A 22,579-nucleotide genomic window follows, 5' to 3' on the forward strand; every position below is an offset into this window, starting at 1 on the left:
TCTCGGCTGGGTCGGAGATATTCTCCGCTCAGGGGCTGGGTATTGTACTGTCCTAATCATCATCATTTTGTCCCCATCGACACTCTAGGCGCCGAAGTGGCATCAGATCGAAAGTCTTGCACCCGGCGAAAGGTCTACCCAACAGGAGGCCCTAGTTACACGACATTTACATTTTACTTTGCTGTGAGGTAGTATCCACTGCTTCGGATACACTGTGAGGTGCCTCGGCAGTAGAGCCCGTGTGCAAAACAAGCGACACTTGTGATGTCCCATGTGACGCGCCAGATTCTCCTTCAGTGTTACACCCGGAGCCTGAAGGTGACTGATGGTTTTCGAACGCACATTCACCTGTTCGCGAACTGCGCCCAGCTCCTCCTGCTGCCACACACATCATGCACACACCCTACCCATTATAAAGGCAGAGAGAATCCTAGATATGCAACTTACTACGCTCCTCATGTGTCAACAATGGATGCTGATGCCTCAATGAGGTATGTAGTCGGCTGTTCAGAAGAAAAGAAAACTCTGCTACAGACTCACTGAATTTACACTTATAATATGCGAGCTTACACCTCTTAAGCAGAAAAGTACTCATAAAATTTAGGAAACATACTAAGAGGAAAGCACAGGAAAAGATAAACACTTAGCTTGCCGCTGTGTAGATGTGTATCAGCAGAGAGCTGTGGCATGACCCATTGGCTTACTAAACGAATAGACGCTTGTCTTCAAGACAAAACAAATGAGCAACTACTGCGCAGCAGACTGAATGATTTTACACTTAAGGGGGCTAGGGCGTCAAACGGGCCGACTTGGAGCAGGAGAGGCACCACATGACACTTTAATTTTCGCTGTCAATAATTTTGCAAACAAATTCATAAAACTATATCGGCATGACCGAGAAGTATTTCTGCTTTAGACTCATAGCAGTGGAAGTTCCGAAACATAGAAAAATAATTTTTTTACATTTGAAATTTCGCCATTTTTTTCACTTACTACTGGCTGCATTTTTTGCTACAGGTACATATTTCTTCATAAGTAGGAGAGATTGTTCGATGAATTTTGGCACAGCATACAAACGATACTTACAGGTATATGAAACTATAGAATTTATATAATTTATGAAAAATGAATGAGTTTTAAACTTCATGTTTAGAAAAAACTTAAAGATTATAGTTAATTATCTCAATTTTTACCACAGTTTTTAATAGATTTGTAAAATTCTAGAGTTTTGCATTACGGAGTTTGTGTTTAATAACCTTTCAAACAGAGAAACGCTCGAAATGTAAGAAATACATTACGTGTAAATGTGTACCAGCTGAGAGCTGACGCCTGAAGACAACAGCTCCAGTAGTTCTATATTCTCTATTCGCCTTCATGACTCTGTTTTGCAAGACTTTTCTACGTCTGAGCCGGAAAAATACTACATTTTGACATAGTTATCTATACAGCCCTTTTGATATTTGTATAAAGAATTAGATGTATATTTTTTTTTGGCTTAATCTTAATTGTGATTCCTTTATCCTCTCTTGAGCTGAAAGTCAGATATTTGTTACATTTTCATCTGGTTGTTCCGCAATGTTTAATTTTTCTAATTTTTCCTCCTCTCCTAAAATTCTATGGTCTGTGCTATGATTGGGTCTCTGTCACCACGGACGTTGTAGAAATTTTCTGCTTGTCATGGTCAGTTTTTCGTTCGTTGTTCTTGGTGCCACATTTCATTATTCCACAAAGTATATATTTCTATATTAATCTGATTCCTATGCATTGCTATGTTTCCGAAGTTTAACGCATCTGAACATCGAAGATACTTGGATCTATGGTTCATACGGTCATCTGCAGGGTAGAAAATAGCTATAATTGACCACTTGAAGAGATAATTACTATTATTAAATGTAAATTTAAGGCTGCATGTTTGCCGCCATTCTCCTGTGATAGTTTTATGTGTATTCTCGCATAAAATCGTTTTTAATCATAAATTTCCCCAATATCACCAGTCTTCAGCGATAGGTATTTTATAGCCAATGAGACATTTTCTTCAAACGATTGACTGAAGTGACTTTTCTATTTTCTAAAACTGGAAGAAAAGCTTCCAGATCCCATTTGGACTCCTTAAACCCCATAAAATTAGCTATCACACCGGTGTATGTTTAATTTTAGAAATGCAGTATGAGCGCTAACCCACTCCAGAATGTTATATATAGCCTTCATTATACTGAGTTGCGTTTTGACTATGATTATTACAGTTAGAAATATCTCCAAGCCTTAATTGTCCTACTATCATCCTAAAATTAGTGAATTATCTGTTTATGAACAGTAGTCGCCCTTCTTGACGATAATGGCACATGTCTAGCTTTTCCTTTTTTTCAGACCAGGCAACAGATGTCGCTGAAATGTTTTCCAAAATTGTTGGCCAGAGGATGCGTTACACCCGTCATCATGTAACTAAAATCAAATAAATTACGAAGAAACAGGCAAAAAAATAACGAAAATAATTATTTTGGTAACATGCATTTGAGTTAAACATATATTTTGAAGTTGAAGAGAGCTTATAAATATTGGCCACGTGAGATGCTTCACCTGACTCCCGGATAAAACAGCTGGTAAACACGTTTGCAGATTACAATCAGAGGCCGAGGGACGTCACTAGGGGCCGGCCGCAGTGGCTGAGCGGTTCTAGGCGGTACAGTCTGGAACGCCGCGACCGCTACGGTCGCAGCCTCGAATCCTGCCTCGGGCATGGATGTGTGTGATGTCCTTAGGTTAATTAGGTTTAAGTAGTTCTAACTTCTAGGGGACTGATGACCTCAGAAGTTAAGTCCCATAGTGCTCAGAGCCATTTGAACCATTTGACGTCACTAGGCGTCCACCCAGCCTCTATTGTATGTCCCAACAGGTATCAGCTGTGTTAAGGACACAAACATATACTACCAGGCTGGAGTGAAAACAGAAGATTGCAGATGTAAGACACTTCTCAATGGCATAGATGACTGATGGACATATCGATAAGTCCATAGGACACAGGATGTCAACACTTAACGCACAAAAAGCCAAATTTTAAATGGGGGAACACCTTCTAGGAATAATTTTATTAGCGGTTGTGTGTGGTGGTAGACAACAGTTAAGAATGTTTTTGCAAAATAAATTTAATCGTTGAAGACGAATAAATGAGTTGGGCTATCAGGTGCATAGTCACACCCATGGTGATCTCTGCAGAAGGGTAGTGAAGAGAACGTCCTGGTGTGGGGGGCGTGACTTCGAGACAGCAAAGTAGGCTCACTGTGAGCCTCGGTATTAGAAGGTTCACATCATGGTGACATCACACCATAGATATCAATTACAGCCTTGATGAGACTTGGGTTATGAGCATTATTGTCACTAACGCCAGACACCCAGCCCTGACCCCTGGCCTTCGCATCCACGCCACTTCCTGGAGTTAACGCCAGCCGACTCCCGCAAGTTTACCCGCACCGCCAGCAGCCCTACCATCGCATGGTGAATGATCTGCGCGGCAGGTGTGTATGTTTATAGTATCTCTCGGTGGTTAGGACGTAGGTGTATAACACGTGAAAGATGATGAAGCAATAGTGCCAAATATTGGTGCTGACAATGAAGTTAGGAATAGCATCAATAATGGTACAGTAGATGGACCTACGATTTTTGCTGCTGGATACGCAGGATTTTATACTTATGTTAATGCTGAATCCACAAATCCACAACGTCTCTCACTATGTACACAAGAAATGTCATGCTAAAGCTAGAAAAGCCTTTAAACCAGAAAGTCGTTCACTTACACAAAGAAATGCTGTGATTGTAGATATCAGTAAAATCTAACATATCTTATTTCTCACGAGCAGCGACATACTGACGCTGCTGATTCCATCAGCCTGTGCTAGGGTTTGACAATAATAACAAGAAACGGAACAGTTGATTATAGGAAAGTAATACCGAATTTTAATGGAGTATTAGCAGCTGCCACGAAGTCAGAAACATATTCTAAACTGAACTGGGGGCGGTTTATCAAATTTCTGATAAGACTGTCTACAATAAATAATAAATTATTACAGTTCTAGAGTTTAATATAAGTTTCTTTAGTATCCAAGGGTCTCTACCGCAATGAATGAGCAAATATAACCAAAATAGCTCTGAATAGCGATTTGACGACAAACTCTATACAGAAGTACTGCAAAATCAGAGTTGGCTGACGCCTATGGTTAGATGACAACTTTCCTGCGGAAGTCAACTAAAAGTTTCAAGAGCCAACATTAAAAGAGGAACCCAGAAATATATTACAGCCTCTTATATATCTCTCACATAGATGTCGTCAAGAGTGCATTACACTATTTCAGCTCGCGCAGAGGCATTTAAATAATTTTTCTTCCTGCGCATCATACATGAATGAGATGGGAAGATTTCGTAATAATTGGTACCATGGAAAGTACCGTCTACCTTGCACTTCACAGTGCCTTGCAAGTTATAAATGCAGATGCTGGTGTAATCACAAAGACCATTAGTTTTATGTATTTTTTAGTCAAATAGTTCGTTTCGTCACCTCGAAAGTATAATTTATAGCTACCGTTTGCAAACAACATTTATCTCACGGCATGCTCTTGTCGGTAATCTGAGAGTAATCGAAAACTTATTACCTGTAATCTGCTGTGCAGTTGGTGATATTTCAGTAAAGAAAAATAATCATTTTTTTATTTTATTTTTTTTTATTTTTACCTCGAACAGATATGTGACTGACTGAAATTGACTTTGCTGTTACAAAAATGCCTGTGTTATAATACAAAGGGCTACTACGTATATAGTTCCTGAATCATCAACACGTTGGTGACCCCTTTACAAAGTTTGTGTAATACTTTCCTTTATTACCTTTACAGCTCCTCTAACTTCTTTGGATAGCTATGATAACTTCAAAATCTAGCACATATTGTCATACGTTTTGAGCCATGTGATAGGTAATGCGGGCAACGAACATTAAAGCATGCATAGTTCGTAATATCTAAGGGGCAACTAATTCTAAGTAATTGAGAATACATGTTGTTGACGTATAAGACAAATCTCTTAAATAGTTTAACGTGATCTAGTAAATAGTTGTTCCCACGACTAATCTCCGTTCTCTCCGAGAAAATTTCGTTACAGGAATGTTTATTCGCGACACAAAAATTTAATAAGACCGTCATCCGAGGTATGCAAGCCTCCCTCCCAGAACGATCTTCGTGACTGCATAGCGCAGAGTGAGTGATCTACCACGATGCGGATCTTAAGAAGAGCACCAATTAGAAACTTGTTGAGAAACAGGCTAGTGGTTATGAAATTTTTCTAGTCCTTCATTTAACTTCTTATATACGTAAAAATTATGATTTAGTTAATCCAACGTATTCTGAATAGAGGGTTAATTCAATTAGGTTGGAGGAATACCCTGTCTGTGATTAAATGTCTCAAGTTAATATCAATGAAATGAGTTCTCTTCACCTCCAACTTAGTATGACTGAAATCTACTGTACCCCAAAATATAAAATTTAAAACCGAAACATGTACAGCTTATAGACTTGCTCAACTGGAAATGGTACTGAAAACTCGAAGTTTTATTCTAGCTGAAAAGGGTACTGTAGTTAACTTAGCATGGTTTTAGATTTTAAGACCAAAAAATGTTTCCCGCTGTAACTGGCAGAATGCAGCAAAGATTAAATGCGGAACTTCAGGACAAAACTGACGTTTGGTGCACCTGTTTTAGCTGCCTTATATTTTCCGGAAGAAATAAAAATTTTTAAACGGGCATGATGAAATTATGAAAACATGATGCAATTTACCATTACGTATCTTCACTGAATTACGTAAGAATTGCAGTTTTCGTATGCTAATTACACTGGTGATGTGTTATTGCCCAATCATTTGCAACAAGCGACTAAACATGCGTACAGCGGGCTACAGCTTGCTGTCCATGTAAGTCCTACACACATTGCGTTTGAGACTTATTCACATGTCAAATGTACATATGAAGAAGTACTTGTTTCCACTCCTCTTCCCAGCTCCTGTTCAGTTTTGAGATAAGACGCTATAGAATAATAAATACTATTTTTAAGACAGGTGTGTTAAATAAGAAGAATGTTGATGACATCGTATGAACTGCGAATAACGTTTTCCTTCAAACTTAACTGAGGGCTTGCCTCAAAATGTTGCAAAAATGTGTAAAATATCGTAACTCAGGCTACAAGCTTTATCTTGAGCAATATTACAATTAATTATGTCTTCAATAGCTATCAGAAAATGTACGAGTATATAAACTTTTAGTTACTCTGAGTTACGTTCCTTTAATGACTGTGTCTTAAAGATCTGTCGCAGTAAGTGTCGCATCTTTTCTGTTTATTAACATCTGAATTCATTTAATAAACCAATGATGAAAAGGAAGGAAACACTGCCGTAGCCACTATGAGACCATCGATACTGTGATATTTGCGGACTTACTAGTATCCAAAGAATGGAAAGAATCACTCTGGTGGTGTACTTCTCACAAGGCCTCTGATTGGTGGTGGATAGGGAAGAAGATTGGTTACTGTGTTTCCTAAACAGGAAGTTGCATGCTTTTTGGTACCATCCTACATTGATTCTATGAGTAAACATCTGTTAGTTTCTAGTCTGCGCTATCTGCCAGGAGAAACGAGAAAAAAGAATTCCAACTTTGCTTTTTTTCTCATTTGATCTTAATTCTTTCAAACTTAGGTAACAGAATGAATGGCTGAAATTTTTTTCTCATTGGATGTCAATAAACTACTTATTTGCTTCAGTTGCTCATTACTATGTGAGGTTTTCTACAGGGTCATAACTGCGCAACATAGTGAACGTTTCCTGTCAGTATAAACTTTCCGTTTTGTGACCACGGGTCCAAGCTTCAACACCTGCCAGTTACGCGTACTTGGAGGTACTTACCGATCTAAAGACTGAGTACACATAATAGCTACTATTTATAGTCTGTAAATAATTTAGATACAGGTGTAATGTTGTTCAGTTCATTGCTCTCAGTTATCAACACAAATATCCACAATTATGCCACTAAACATTAGAAACTGTCTGAAAAGCTTGTAAAGGCGTTGCAGGGTTGGTTGTGCTGACAAATAACTGGAAGGAGAGGAATTCAATTCATTGCGCCATTTCCGCGTTAATTAGCATTGAAGTTGGCCAATCACGCGATTGCGTACACAGATTCATCTCTATCCCTAGCTACTCCATATTATGGATTAAAGTGGTCCACAGGGCGGTCCATTGATAGTGACCGGGTCATATATCTCACGAAATAAGCGTCAAACGAAAAAATTACAAAGAACGAAACTCGTCTACCTTGAAGGGGTAAACCAAATGGCGCTATGGTTAGCCCGCTAGATGGCACTGCCGTAGGTGAAACGGATATCAACAGCGTTTTTTTTTTTAGTAGGAACCCCCATTTTTTTCATTAAATATTCGTGTAGTACGTAATGAAATATGAATGTTTTAGTTGGAACACTTTTTTCGCTTTGTGATATACGGCGCTGTCATAGTCACAAACGTATAAGTACGAGGTACCACGTAACATTCCGCCAGTGCGGACGGTATTTGCTTCGTGTACATTACCGGTGTTAAAATGGACTATTTACCAATTGCGGAAAAGGTCGATATCGTGTTGATGTATGGCTATTGCGATCAAAATGCCCAAGGAGCGTGTGCTGTGTATGCTGCTCGGTATCCTGAACGACATCATCCACGTGGCCGGACCGTTCGCCGGATAGTTAGTTACGTTATTTAAGAAAACAGGAAGTGTTATGCCACATGCGAAACGTCGACCACGACCTGCAACAAATGATGATGCCCAAGAAGGTGTTTTACCTGCTGTCGCGACTAATCCGCACATCAGTAGCAGACAAATTGCGCTCGAATCGGGAATCTCAAAACCGTCGGTGTTGAGAATGCAACATAAACATCGATTGCACCCGTATCATATTTTCAGAAATGACATAGCGACGACTTTGAACGTATGTACAGTTCTGCCACTGGCCGTAAGAGAAATTACGGGACGATGACAGATTTTTTGCACGCGTTCTATTTAGCGACGAAGCGTCATTCACCAACAGCGGTAACGTAAACCGGCATAATATGCACTATTGGGCAACGGAAAATCCACGATGGCTGCGAGAAGTGGAGCATCAGCGGCCTTGGCGGGTTAATGCATGGTGTGACATTATGGGAGGAAGCATAATTGGCCCCCATTTTATCAATGGCAATCTAAATGGTGCAATGTATGCTGATTTTCTACGTAATGTTCTACCGATGTTACTACAAGATGTTTCACTGCATGGCAGAATGGCAATGTACTTCCAACATGATGGATGTCCTTCATATAGCTCGCGTGCGGTTGAAGCGGTACTGTATAACATATTTAATGACAGGTGGATTGGTCGTCCAAGCACCATACCGTGGCTCGCACGTTCACCGGATATGACGTCCCCGGTTTTCTTTCTGTGGGGAAAGTTGAAGGATATTTGCTGTCGTGACCCACCGAAAACGCTTGACAACATGTGCCAGCGCATTGTTAATGCATGTGCAAATATTACGGAAGGCGAACTACTCGCTGTTGAAAGGAATGTCGTTACACGTATTGCCAAATGCATTGCGGTTGACTGACATCATTTTTAGCATTTATTGCATTAATGTGGTATTTACAGGTAATCACGCTGTAACAGCATGCGTTCTCAGAAATGATAAGTTCACAAAGGTACATGTATCACATTGGAACAACCGAAATAAAATGTTCAAACTTACCTACGTCACGTATCTTAATTTAAAAAAACCTACCTGTTACCAACTGTTCGTCTGCAATTGTGAGTCTATGTTTGTGACTATTATAGCGCTATCTATCACAAAGCGAAAAAGTGGTCCAACTAAAAACATTCATATTTCTTTACGTACTACACGAATATGTAATAAGAAATGGGGGTTCCTATTTAAAAAACGCAGTTGATACCCGTTTGACCTAAGGCAACGCCATCTAGCGGGCCAACCATAGCGCCATCTGGTTTTCCCGTTCAAGCTAGACAAATTGCGTTCTTTGTAGTCTTCTCGTTTGACGATTATTTCGTGATATATTTGGTCCGGTCACGCTCAATGGGCCATACTATATATATACAGGGGAGTAACTAGGGATAGAGATGAGATACAGATAATAGTTGTAGGTAGACAAAAAAGTTCGCACACCGTAGTAATGGCCGTGACATTGAACGCGATTTTCAGATAATTTTGGAAGTTAAAGCGAGTTTTTTTAAAATGGAAAAGCCAATAATTACTATAAGATTTGAGGAAAGGAGCAAATTTTACGTCTCAGATGATACATTATTCAAGGTAATAGTAAACAACAATGAAGATCAAATAAGCAAATATGTTTTTGGTTCTAATAATGATTAATTCACAATAGAGGAGGGAACGGAAAAAATCAGTGTTAGACAAAAACTGGAAGAGGCATAAGGGGTCACGTATTGTTACCAATAACCATGATACTGAAGGTGATTATCGAAGATCATTTGCAGGTAGAGTTTTGTTTCCTGTGACGTCGGATTCGAAAAACGCAAAGAGAAAGTGAGGTTTAAATTAACGTGTTTATTGAGAAAAATAAATACATCACAATGTGTATACGTTATTTTGACGTTTGTAAAACTGAACAAACATAAATAAAATATATACAATTGATTTACAAGACGTTGAATGCGTCGCCATACCTCTCATTCCTCGGGATGCCCCTTCAATTTGTATCTAACATTGTATTTTGGTGTATCCCTCCTTTGTTCTGAGTTAATCCCTACTGGAACTAAAAACATGTTTCCGTATTTGACCTTCATTGAACCTTTCCATGACCTTAAATAGTGTATCATTTTATCCATAATTTGCCACTCTTTTCAAAATCAAGTATTAGAGCTCCCTTTTTGAAAAATCACTTTAGCCTCCAAATACAACCCGTCCAGTGGATTCTGCTGGCTCATATGCCACTTGCCGTGCAGTACAAAGGCGGTACTGTCGTACCATTACAGCCAAATATCGGTCCTCTCTTCAGAAGTCACACGTGGTTAGCCTTGCCTTTGTCTTCGGGATACAGTTTCAGTCTCTATAAACCGTTGCCACATCCGAGAAACAATAGAACGATTCATATTAAGCCATCCGGCCAAATCAGTTTGCTACTGTCCTGCTTTCTTTCTTTCTATGGCCCTCCGCCACAGAGAGTCCTGTAGGCATTTTGTCTATTCGATACTGCATCGTCTGAGTATATAGCGACTATGCGTGTGGGGCTACCCGGCAAAGACTACTTCGTATCATAGGTGTCCTGACATCAACGTTGGCATGGTTGTCCATTGACCGGAATGTCATCTTCCGTGCAGAACACAATCCTACGGACATCTGGTTGACAGTTTGTATGATTATATCGTGAATTAGACCCTGGGAGATGAAATGCCGGTTTGTTGTCTTAATTTTGGACTCAATTTTATATCCGTTGATGAGAAATACTTTGATCCTGCAAAGCAGTCTACTGTGTAATCATTGTTGATGAAAAATCTTACAAAGCAGTCTAGGGTGTCATTAGTGCATGGCAATGGATCTTTGTTCGTAATTTTCTTAATTCGTCTGTAATCGGCGAAGAAATATCATGTGTCATTCTTTTTCTTGACAAGGACCACAAGTGGGGACCAAGGACTCTCTCAGGGTTCGATGATGTAAACTTGGAGAATTTTCTCCCGTTTATCCCAGATTATCCTAATTTAGCTTGCAAAACTTATAACACCAGCCTCGTTATACGCCATTCGCGTGTACTGTCATACGCCACTCTTCCCTAACAACCCAACCTTAAGTCCTGCCACGGGAAAAGCCACGTATAACACTGGCCTGTCGTGGCACAAGCTAATGTTACCCCCTGGGAGGATTTTTAATTTTTGACCTTGCGTGTGTCTAATGGATGAGGGTATCTGAAGTAATTTTGAATATATTCTAACTTAACAGAAAACTAAACAGTCTTTAAATTTTCGGTTTCATAAAAGTAGAAAAGTTCATAAGAATGAAACAATAAACGGTACCAGCCCAATTAGGCACATGTATTTGAAATATTATGTTTAAGAAAGTTAAATATTAGTTGTTGAACTGACTTTCATTAAGATTCCCTTTAAATAGCACACCGGATACACTCGAATATAGGGAAATCTAAGTTGTGGATAGCAGTAATTACCATTAACGCACAAACCAGTAACCATAGAAAGCAACATGTACCCCACTCATAATAATAACAGTTACAATCACGATTATTGCGTGACTCAGTACTGAGATGTAACTGCGTGAAGTAGGTACTGAACTAAAGCTGTTCATGGAAAGGTTTCTGACTTAACTGACATATAAATGCCACAAAAAAATAAATAATACTACAATTACACTGTTTATACTCCCATTATTAGAAAAGCATTAGATTTCTTTGGCAGCGATAATATTCCAGTTATTGTTCTAATATGAGAATAATATTGTGGGGACACGTAAACTGATACTGTATCACTAGTCAAAATCTGTGATTATTTTAGTAGTAAGATTCAATTCAACTAATTTAATTCTTAGCACCACTTGGAGTATTTTATGTTTTAATTCTTCAAAGCAAATTACCCAACACTGAGCTCGATTAACCCAAAACAAAAAAAAAAACAAAAAATAAAGGAAAAACGTTCATGATAGCAATCAAGACTGAAATATGTTTCAAATAAGTTTAACTTGTGTACCTTTATCATCACCTGTGAAGCAAGTATTTTAGACAGTAGCATTTACACAGTCTGGCACTGAATTTTTGCACATTTAATACACGGAAATAAATTACTAATTTGTTTGAAACAGGATACTCGCTTTTCTGAGCACTTAGGAGGGGATCCTGTATAAGTTCATGATTTGGATAAAAGATGCGGTTCTAAACACAGGTTTATAGCCCTTGGATTATTATTAAATCATTCACACATATTAACTGGTCCATGCTCTGACACATATCTGAATGCATGAAGTTGGGGGAGCAGTGGCGAAGTAGTGGTGGCAAGTGACGTGGCGGCTAAATGTACTCAAGGCTCTTGATGTTTGAATGCCCTTTACAATTTCTTCTTGGTGACGGATTTTTAATGTGTTAGAGCCATTCCTTATTGCAGAGAGTACCATGCAACAGCCAAATCCACATCCGTGACTAGATTCCTTGCAAAACGGATTCCAATCGCCTCCCTTGGGACACTCGATGTGTACCGTGCAACGGCTAGCCACTGAATGCTATCGTTCGCACCAAGTAGCCGCCCAGTTCGACCGCCAAAACCACCCTTTACATCACGCCGAGCCACTTCCGTTGCGGAAGGACTTCGTTACATCTTTTACATTTTACAATACAAGTGTCTTAAGCGTGAACCACCTTCCAATATACAATGTTTTCTTTATTAACATACATATATTATAAAATATCATTATGTTAAACATTATTTAGTTTTTTCCGAACATACATTACAAATTTTAAATTTCCTGTCACAAATCAATGACCTTAAATAACAAAGAACAAAAACTTCAGAATCACAGATACACAGTTACATAGTATAAGCCTACTTCTAATCGATATAGGTATAACAAACGTTGTGAGAGTGCAAGCAAATTGGTGGATGAGCCCTGCATTGATTGGTATTTTGTCATGGGTCGCTTGTACTATCTTTTCTCCTCTCCGAATTTGAAAGCATGCAAAATCTGCATTGATGTAGAGTGCGTATTGCTCACTGACGTTGTTTCTCAGTCAGACCAGATCCTATTGGCAGTTCGATAGTAGCTTCCTCGATTGCGATGTCTGCAGAGATAATGGAGCACGATTCTTCATCACTGACACTAACAGGTAAGCTGTTCTTCCTGGACTGGTTCCCTTGCCCCTTCACACATACCTTTATGGATGAATTGTGGCTCCTACATCTACGCCTTCCAACGGCTTTGCCGCAGTGGTAACACCGGTTCCCGTCAGGTCACCGAAGTTAAGTGCTGCCGGGCTGAGCTAGTATTTAGATGGGTGACCATGCGGTCTGCCAAGCGCTGTTGGCAAGCGGGGTGCACTCAGCCCTTGTGAGGCAAAGTGAGAAGCTACTTGACTGAGGAGTAGCGGTGTGCTTACCACATGCCCCTCCATATCCGCATCCAGTGATGCCGGTGGACTGAGGATGTCACGGCGGCCGGTAGGTAGTGTTGGGCCTTGAAAGGCCTGTTCGTACGGAGTTTGGTTTTAGTTAGTTTAGTTACATCTACGTCTACATCTACATACATACTCAGCAAGCACTGTGCAGTGAGTGGTGGAGAGTACCATGTAGCACTACTAGCCATTTCCTTTCCTGTTCCACTTGCGAAATGAGCAAGGTAAAACTGACTTTCTATAAGGCTCCCCATGAGCGCTAATTTCTCATATCTTATTATCATGGTCCTTGCGCAAGGTGTTCGTGGATGGAAGTACCATCTTTCTGCAGTCAGTTTCAAATGACGGCTATCTAAATCTTTCCATTGTGTTCCTCGAAAATAACGTCGCCTTTCCTCCAGGGATTCCCATTTAAGTTCAAAAAATGGTTCAAATGGCTCTGAGCACTATGGGACTTAACTTCTGAGGTCATCAGTCCCCTAGAACTTAGAACTACTTAAACCTAACCAACCTAAGGACATCACACACATCGATGCCCGAGGCAGGATTCGAACCTGCGACCGTAGCAGTCGCTCGGTTCCAGACTGTAGCGCCTAGAACCGCTCGGCCACCATTTAAGTTCCCGAAGAACATCCGCAATACTTACGTGTTGGTCGAACCTACCGGCAACAAACATGACAGCCCGCCTCTGAACTGCTTCGATGTTTTTCTTTAATCTGACCTGGTGCGGATCGCAAACACTCTAACAGTACTCAGGAATAGGTCACATTAGCGCCATACGTGCCGTCCCCTTTACAAGCGAACCACACTTTCCCAAAATTCATTCATTAAACCGAAGTCGAACATACGCCTTACCTACCACAATCCTTGTATGTACGTACCATTTCATAACGCTTTGCAGCGTTATTCCCGGATATTTAAATGATGTGAATACGTCAGGCTGGACACTACTAATGCTGTTTCCGAACATTACGAGTTAGGTTTTCCTACTCATGCTCATTAACACACAATTTTCTACATTTACAGTCAGCTGCCTTTCATTTTGTCTAACTCATCTTGTATCCTGATACGGTCACTCGACTTCGACACCTTCCCACACACCGCAGCATCATCAGCACACAACCGCTGACTGCAGGCCACTCTGTCGTTAAGATGATTTACATACATAAAACATAAAAGTGGTCCTATCACAGTTACCTGGGGCACTCCTGCTGATACATTTGTCTCTGCTGGACACTCGCCATCTGGGACAATGCTCTAAGTTCTGTATTTAAGAAGTTTTCAAGCCACTCACGTATTCGTGAACTATTCCATATGCTCATACCTGCTTAACACACTGCAATGGGGCACCGAGTCAAACGATTTCTTGAAATCTAGAAATATTTAACCGGCTTCTTGCCCTTCAACCGTAATTTGCCCTATATCATGTGAGAAAAGGACAAGCTGAGTTTCTCACGGTCGAAACTTTCTAAAACCGTGCTGATTCGCAAACATGAGCTTTCCGGTCTCAAGGAAATTTATGATATTCGAAGTCAGAATACGTTCAAGTATTCTGCAGCAAACCAATGCTACTGGGATGACCGTCGTTGACATGTAGGATCTTCCGTGAGGATGAGTAATGTTTTGCAATCGACAGAAGCTTCACTGTCTAACTGAGCATCTCGAGTAAAGACTGAAACCTGTCTCGATGATGATGGCGGGATAACAGCGTCTTCAGCGGCAAACAACCGCCCCGTGCAATCATATTTATGTGTGCTTGATGGGATAGCTTCTTCTGTCTAAAAGTCTGATCTTCCACAGTCAGTAAAAAAAAAGTGAGTCACCGAGAATGGGTTTAGAGTGTATGTCATGTAATTTCAGTGATTACAAAATCGAGTCATTTCTACAACAAACTAGACAGTAAAAGCCCATCTATCAGTGTGACGTTGTACGTCCTTTGAAATTGATGACTGCATTAATTCGATTGGGAATGGTGTGATAAACCCACTACATCCTCTCCTGAAGTAAGCTGGTCAACGACTGCTGTAAATGGTCCTTGAAGTCCTGCACTGTGACAATGGGACAGAACAGACGTCCGAACTGGCTCCACATGTAATGTATAAGGGGCAGATATGAGCATTTTGCTGCCAGTGGAAGGACCCCAACATCTGTGCACACAGTTCATAGAGACTAATTCCAGGTGTGGACGAGCATTGTAATGTTAAAAAATGGTACCACGATACTGTCGCATGAGAATTAAAATATGAAGTCGCGGGAAATCCGTGACGTACCATTGAGCCATAGTTTTCTCAATTACTGACGGTCGTACCATATCCGACGGCGTAGCGTGAATTTTAAGATTTAACGTAAGCAATTATACCTTAAACTAGTGTTACTTGGGCCCTCAGTGTCATCTTCAGCCCAAAGAGAAAATTAGTTTCGGTCTGTTGTCAGAGGCAACAGTTATTGACACGAGTGTTGAAACTATGATTTTCCAATAGGTAGCAGTAGTGTCTTTACTACAGACAGATTTGTTAGCTCATATACTGGGCACAAAAGGATTCGGTCCAACAATTATTTCGTTTAGTCCTCCACAGTTATACCTCCAGTCATTGATTACAGCGATGTTTTCCTGCAAGAACTTCTTCAGGAAAACTGACGGTGTCTGTAACTGGTTACTCATAGCCTGTGTCCGTTATATGTGTGACGATAAAGTCCTTGGTGATATTTCACTATTATATCCACAGCTATTCTGGTTGCGTGCAGACAAGGATAGAGATTATCATACCCTCTGTTTTCTTTACTGTCTCATCAACGAACACTGTGCCTAATACAATGAAGTGACAAAAGTCACGGGATGCCGATATGCACATATAGAGATGGCGGTAGTATTGTGTATGCAAGGTATAAATGTTCAGTTGATTGGCTGAGCTGTCATTTGTACTCAGGTGATTCACGTGAAACAGTTTCCGACGTGATTGTGGCCGCACGACGGAAATTAACAGACTTTGAACGCGGTTCGGCACTTGGAATTAGAAACATGAGGGATTTCGTTTCGGAAGCCGCGAGGGAAATCAACATTCCGAGATCCGCAGTGTAAAGAGTGTGCCGAGAATATTAATTTTCAGGCATTACCGCTTCACTAACGACCGAGAGCAGCGCCGTTTGCGAAGAATTGTCAGTTCTAACAAACAAGCAACTCTGCGTGGAATAACGGTAGAAATCAATATGGCACGTACGACGAACGTATGCATTAGGACGGTGCGGGAGAATCTGGCGTTGATGGGCTTATGGCAGCAGACGACAGGCGCTAGCGCCTTTGGTAACAGGACGACAACGCCTGCAGCGTTATCTCCTGGGCTAGTGACCATATCAGTTGCTCCATAGACGACTGGAAAATTTTGACTTCATCATATGAGTCCCAGTTTCAGTCGGTAAGAGCTTATAGTAGGATACGAGTGTGGTGCTGACCGCACAATGCCATGGACTCAAGCTGTCAACTAGGCACTGTGCAAGCTGGCGGTGTCTACAAAATTGTGTTTACTGTATTTATATGGAACTGACTGGATCCTCTGGTTCAGTCGAACCGATCATCGACTGGAAATGTTCGACTACTTGGAGCACATTGTCGGCCATTCTGGAACTTTATCTTCCCAAACAACGATGGAACTATCACCAAGCCACAATTGTTCGAGAATCGTTTGAAGAATATTCTTACAATGAAAGTGAATGATTTGGCCACCCAGATCGCCCGACACAAATTCCATGAAACACTGATGGGACATAATCGAGAGGTCAGTTCGTGCATAAAATCTTGCACTGTTCGCAATTATGGACGGCTGTAGAGGCAGCATGGCTCAACATTTTTGCAGGGGCTTCCGACGACTTGTTGAGTACATGCCATGTCGAGCTGCTGCACTACACCGGACAAAAGGAGGTCCGACACGATATTCGGAGGTATCCAATGACATTTTTCGCCTCTCAGTATCTCTCCTCGACCTTAAAGCTTTCTCATCTGAACAGTATGGCATAAATACCCATTCGCATCATAGCATAATCCTTTCTGTCCCAGCCCATTCTTCATCCATTTTCTCGAAGTCCTTATTACCTTGATCGAGGCGTTACGGTATTTTGTGCTGACGCAGTAATTTAGGTTCGTGAGGGTCAAGATCAGGAACACCTTGATCACTTTTCCGCGAAATTTCCTATAATTTAAGTTAGTAAGTAATCGCTCACGCTCAAAAATAAGTGCTGCAAAAAAAAAAAAAAAAAAAAAAAAAAAAAAGACTGTTAAAAATGTATTCGACTTCCCCTTATACTTTTTGCTGGCGTATAAAAACATTTCCTACTACTGAATATATCAATACGATCGGAATAAGATCACATAATATAAAATATAGGGAGCGAAAGGCTATTTACAATTTGTATGCCCGCATCTCGTGGTCGTGCGGCAGCGTTCTCGCTTCCCACGCCCGGGTTCCCGGGTTCGATTCCCGGCGGGGTCAGGGATTTTCTCTGCCTCGTGATGGCTGGGTGTTGTGTGCTGTCCTTAGGTTAGTTAGGTTTAAGTAGTTCTAAGTTCTAGGGGGCTGATGACCATAGATGTTAAGTCCCATAGTGCTCAGAGCCATTTGAACCATTTTGAACAATTTGTATGGAAACCAAATGGCAGTTATAAAAGTTGAGGGGCATGAAAGGGAAGCAGTGGTTGGGAAGGGAGTGAGACAGGGTTGTAGCCTCTCCCCGATGTTATTCAATCTGCATATTGAGCAAGCAGTGAAGGAAACAAAAGAAAAATTCCGAGTAGGTATTAAAATCCACGGAGAAGAAATAAAAACTTTGAGGTTCGCCGATGACATTGTAATTTTGTCAGAAACAGCAAAGGACTTGGAAGAGCAGTTGAATGGAATGGATAGTGTCTTGAAAGGAGGATATAAGATGAACATCAGCAAAAGCAAAACGTGGATAAAGAAATGTAGTCGAATTACGTCGGGTGATGCTGAGGGTATTAGGACACTTAATAGGAAATGAGACACTTGAAGTAGTAAAGGAGTTTTGCTATTTGGGGAGCAAAATAACTGATGATGGTCGAAGTAGAGAGGATATAAAATGTAGACTGGCAATGGGAAGGAAAGCGTTTCTGAAGAAGAGAAAATTGTTAACATCGAGTATAGATTTAAGTGTCAGGAAGTCGTTTCTGAAAGTATTTCTATGGAGTGTAGCCATGTATGGAAGTGAAACATGGACGATAAATAGTTTAGACAAGAAGAGAATAGAAGCTTTCGAAATGTGGTGCTACAGAAGAATGCTGAAGATTAGATGGGTAGATCACATAATTAATGAGGAGGTGTTGAATAGGTTTGGGGAGAAGAGAAGTTTGTGGCACAACTTGACTAGAAAAAGGGATCGGTTGGTAGGACATGTTCTGAGACATCGAGGGATCACCAATTTAGTATTGGAGGGCAGCGTGGAGGGTAAAAATCGTAGAGGGAGACCAAGAAATGAATACACCAAGCGGATTCAGAAGGATGTAGGTTGCAGTAGGTACTGGGAGATGAAGAAGCTTGCACAGGATAGAGTAGCATGGAGAGCTGCATCAAACCAGTCTCAGGACTGAAGACCACAACAACAACAACAATTTTCATTAGTGGTTCAAAATTTGGTATAAAGATACAGACATTTTGAGGGCATTTTGAATGAGGTCACATGAGTTATGATCTCGTCTTTGTTCAAAGAGGAGCAGGAGGCCTTCAGATATTAAGATATTTTTACGAAATACAAACTGGAAAAATGTACACAACATACTTCCTGTCAATGAAAAATGTGTGGTATTTTATACGATAGCCCACAGTTCCCGGTAAAAGAGTTCCAAAACAGGTTTAATAAATTTCATTCCGTTTATTTTATTTGTTTTTGAAGTATTAGTGAACAGAGAGGGATCAATGCCACTGCTTCTAAATGTCGCAGTTCATTCTCCATAGCAGCACTTACAGACACGGTGACGGAAACAATGGTTGAAATTGCTTTCTGAATCACTCGTGTGTGGTAGGATCAAGTAAAACGACCGATTCCTGCAAATGGTGTGTGTGCATGCATGTGAGTGTGTGTGTTGTCAAAACGTTTTGTTTTTATAAAGCAGAAGGATGTTAAAAATAATAAAACAACGGCATTAGGTAAATAAACATACAAGGCTCATGAATTTGCAGCCAGTAGTACAAATTTCTTTGATTTCATTGTTCTCTGTTGGAGAAGATATCTATACCATTAGAGGCGAACAAATCCAAAACGCAGCTAAGTTGTGATGCTCCTATGCTGTTTTCGCGACGCCCGTCAGAACAACCGCTGCCCTCGTTCCCATGTTCCACGTGACGTGAGACGCACTCTACACTGATCAGCTAGAACATTATGACCACCTACCTAATAGCCCGTATATCCACCTCTGGCACGAATAACAGCAACATGAAAGGAACGAGGCATTGGTAGATCGCTGAAGGAAGTTGGCTGTCCATCAGCTGACACAAGTCCTTATCTCTCGTAAATTCGCGGGAGAGCCGCGATGAGCTCTGACGCCACGCTCAATCATCTCCCAGAGATGTTCGATCGGGTTCAAATCTGGCGGGTTGAGGAACCATTGCATCAACTGGAATTCGCCACTGCCTTTCTCGAACCACTCCATCACACTTCTGGTTTTGTGACATGGCGCATTATCTTTTCAAAAATTTTCACTGACGTCCTTAGCCGTTATGGTGCCTTGCACGAGCTCTACTGGACCAATGGACGCCCATATTCCCCATAGCATAATGGGCTGTTGCCAGTTTATCTCCGTCCAACAAATAAGTGTCGTTCCCTTAGAAGACGACGGATTCGTGCCGCACCCCCCCCCCACCCCCCCCACCCCCTTGGGCATAATGATGAAGGTATCGCGGTCATAAGAGATCATGCAACCCTCTGCCACTGAATAAACGTAAAGTGCCGATGATTTCAGTCGTAGTTGCCGGTGACATGGTGTTAACATTGGCACCTGCGTGGCTCGTCTGCTGCGGAGGCCCATCGTTATGAGTGTTCGGTGTACTGTGCGTTCAGACACAGTTGCTCTCTGCCCAGCATTGAAGTCTGGTGTTAGTTCCTCCACTTCACTGCCTGTCTTGTGGACCAATCTGCCCACCTTACGATGTCCGACATTTGTAATGAGGGGTGGCCACCCAACCCCACGACTTCTGAAAGTGTTGAAGACACTCAGCACAGCATTCCTCGAACAGCCGACAGGTCGTGCAATTTCTGAACTGCTCGTGCTGAGCCTCCGGGCCATCACAATCTGCCCTCGGTCAAACTCAGATCTCACGGCTTCCCAATTCTACACACGAACATCACGCTCACTGATGTTACAAGCACCGTAAATGACTAGAAGTCGTTCATTGCCAGATGACGCTGTGCCGCCTGGGTAGGTTTGTATCGATAGTAAGTCGGTGGTCATGATGTCCTGGCTTATCAGTCTATTGCTTTCCACAAAGTAATCTTTAAAAAAATCACGATCGCCAAGGTAAACTTTAATTATATATTTGTAGACGGTTCTAGATATACTTACAGGTTCACTTCAAATCGCTGGACAAAGACTTTCCGTCTCAACTACTATGCAACTGCTTTTAATCCTAGCTATAGGTAAGTCTATTTTCTCAGTCAAAAGCCCTCTTCAGCTAAATTTTACCTCTACAACTTATTAGATGATGGCCACCGCAAGGTAATACCATGCTTAAGTTAATACGCAATCACTCACCCTCGGGAATCACGACTGCAAAATAAAAAAATTGCCACATGTTTTCCATAATCCACAGGATGTCGGCCTATCCTCTAGACTCCGCAAGAGTTTCTTAGTAGGTCCCGTAAGTCCCTAATATGCAAGACATTCATTTCGGATTAAATATTTGAGCTAAGAGGTGGTGTGGCAACAGATTAACTGTCTTCCGCCCCAGTATAAGCATTCACATTCTCCTCTGCTACGAGAACTTTCCTCCTTGGTGTCGCGTCCTGCCACGACTACCCATTATAATTATTTTCATCCTAACGTTACGAAAATTTTATACATGAAATTAAGGTATTGCGAGTGGTTAATTTCTCCTGAGTCCATAAAAGGCTGGTTTAACTGAATCCATCAAAAATGGCTCTGAGCTCTATGGGACTCAACTGCTGAGGTCATTAGTCCCCTAGAACTTAGAACTAGTTAAACCTAACTAACCTAAGGACATCACAAACATCCATGCCCGAGGCAGGATTCGAACCTGCGACCGTAGCGGTCTTGCGGTTCCAGACTGCAGCGCCTTTAACCGCATGGCCACTTCGGCCGGCCAACTGAATCCATCCTCTCCGCTGGTGGTAAGCCGACGAACTAGAGCCTGCCTCTCCACACGCAGAGTAATGACTAAAGTCATTTTAACAAGGAATTACTACAGACATAATATGTATGTAAAGCTTCTCCCAAAAGTTAAATCAGAACAATATAACTTGTTGCTATGAAAGCCCATTCCCTGTAGTTTCAGACGCAAAAAATTATTTACATCACATTGCATGAATGTATATATTTTCTTTGTTGCCTTTGCTCTTACAAACATCTCAGACAAAAATGTCATATAAATAATCTTCGAAAATGATCTCTTCAGCATAATGGAAAGCACAAAAGACACTAGAAAGACATGCAAGGAAAATAAATTCTAACATCTCTATCTTCTGATTAAAATATTAACGAAATATTGCAATTCATTGTCAAAGATTTCGATTATTTTTGCTTAATTTCGAAAAATGGGGAATCAAATTTAGGGCTCGAGCCGGGTGGCAGAAATCCATGCTATTCCGTTATGATACCATGACCGTTGTGGCTCTCCAAAGCATTAGAAGACTTGGCTCTTTCTCCATGTTGCAGCCACACTCGCCATCGAAGTTCACCCAGGATAGTGCAGAGTCTCGATTCATCGCGTTGAACACAATGCAACGCCACTCGCAGGCTGTTTGTACTATATTTTTAACTCTTCAAGTACATAATTTTATGTTGGAAAAAATGTTGTATACTTGTAGAATTATTCATATAACATGTGGACCCGTAAGTCATACTTAGCCGGCCGTGCATCATCTTCCACCTTGAAACAGCAGGTCTTCTACCACGCCTAATGTAAGAACTGAGTGTTTCATGTCTTAACAGTTTCTCCTGTCCTGGAAATGGAAATACTTCTTAGTACACAAAATGTATTGAGAAGATATTCTCGACTGCAGAGCTTTAAATTCCAGTGGAATACTTGTTCCTAGGTACATGACCTTATTGTACCTCGGAACACGTTTTCACACTGGGAAAAAAATTTACTCGCTGGAGTAATTTTTGTAATTTCAGAAAAATGCATCAGTACGTAAAAAGAAATACCTAGATTTAAT

This window comes from Schistocerca americana, chromosome X, assembly GCF_021461395.2.
Source record: "Schistocerca americana isolate TAMUIC-IGC-003095 chromosome X, iqSchAmer2.1, whole genome shotgun sequence".
Classification (NCBI taxonomy): Eukaryota; Metazoa; Arthropoda; class Insecta; order Orthoptera; family Acrididae; genus Schistocerca; species Schistocerca americana.